Below are 1,278 nucleotides of genomic sequence, written 5' to 3'. Positions count from 1 at the left end.
CTTCATTTTATACAGTTGATTGGCTGTTTTTCTTTTATCATGTAATCCTGGGTGTTGACTGCCAAGAATTCTGATTTTTTTTAGTAATTTAGATCTCTTGTCTATAGGGGAGTCTTAAATTGAATATTCTTTCAACTAGGAAATATAGTTTATCAGTAGCATATTTGAGTTATATATCTTATTGGCCATTATTACACCATACCATTTAAGTTATTTTTCCAGTTTTTGTATTGTTAAAAAATCTGTGATGTTGTATAATGACACTTTTCCTTTTTTAGACCAAATTATCTGGTTAAAATCTAAAACTGGATGAGGGAAATGTTTATTTTTATGTTAGTTTATCCATGACTGTTAACTTCTGATATATATTTGAATATTAGCCAAAACATTGCTAATCTTAATGTCATCTTTAATACACTTCTTACTTTATCACTGAAATTTATTATAGCAACCATGAAAACATCTAGTACATTTAGAGGCTACAGTATGGTTAGTAAAGAACTATATACTCTGTCCAGATTATCAGTTTTCAAAGACTTGAAAATGGTAATGCCTTTATCATTGTTCCATATTGACTTTTATGGGATTCTGAGGGTACTCATAAATATTACTGTTGTTTTTCATGACGCAGTAAAAAACACGTAAGCATAGGCATTGAGCTGATTAGATATTGAACCTATAGGGTTCCTTGGAAGTTATCTTTTAGTTAAATATTGGATGTTTTCTGATCTGTCCAGTGTGTTGTCTTGAAGTTTGTTTAATGTGATGACTTTGTAAGCAGTTATGTTATTGAGATTCTGAATGGATAGTAATTAAGCATATAAAGGAAAATGCAAGTAAAATAAAACTGACATTCATTCATTCGTTCATCCATTCATGCACGCGTGCATTCTGAGCCATGGATTATAATAATAATCACCTAACAGCCCATAGGGTGTAAGTACTATTATCTCAGTTTTATAGATGAGAAACAGAAGTAGAGAAGTGAAGTAACTCACCCAAGCTTACCAGACCAGCATGTGACAAAGCCTACTTTTAAACCTAGGCTGTCTAATTTTTGAATTTATACTCTTAATCATTATTTATATTTTAAAATTCATTTTAGTCCACTTTTGTGAACAGAAGACCCTACACACAAGTCTTCATTATGTGTATTATAGTGAAAAAAAATGGGAGGAAACATGATCACATTCTGACATTAGTAGTGCCTCTGGTGCCTCTAGTTTTCCTTGGGTAGAGAGGCTGGGCTTGCTAGTTGATCCTCCTTCTGCTGTACTT

The 1,278-nt window shown here is 32.0% G+C and overlaps 1 protein-coding gene across 2 annotated transcripts in view; it reads left to right on the top strand.

Moving 5' to 3' along the window:
- Positions 1-1,278, top strand: part of USP3 (ubiquitin specific peptidase 3) — a 103,294-nt gene that overhangs the window by 29,417 nt on the left and 72,599 nt on the right. The gene's annotated exons all lie outside the window — the stretch shown is intronic.

This window comes from Bison bison, unplaced genomic scaffold (assembly GCF_000754665.1).
Source record: "Bison bison bison isolate TAMUID 2011002044 unplaced genomic scaffold, Bison_UMD1.0 scf7180017864142, whole genome shotgun sequence".
NCBI lineage: Eukaryota > Metazoa > Chordata > Mammalia > Artiodactyla > Bovidae > Bison > Bison bison.
Note: the sequence above shows the minus strand (reverse complement) of the source record. Positions and strands in the feature narration are given on the sequence as shown.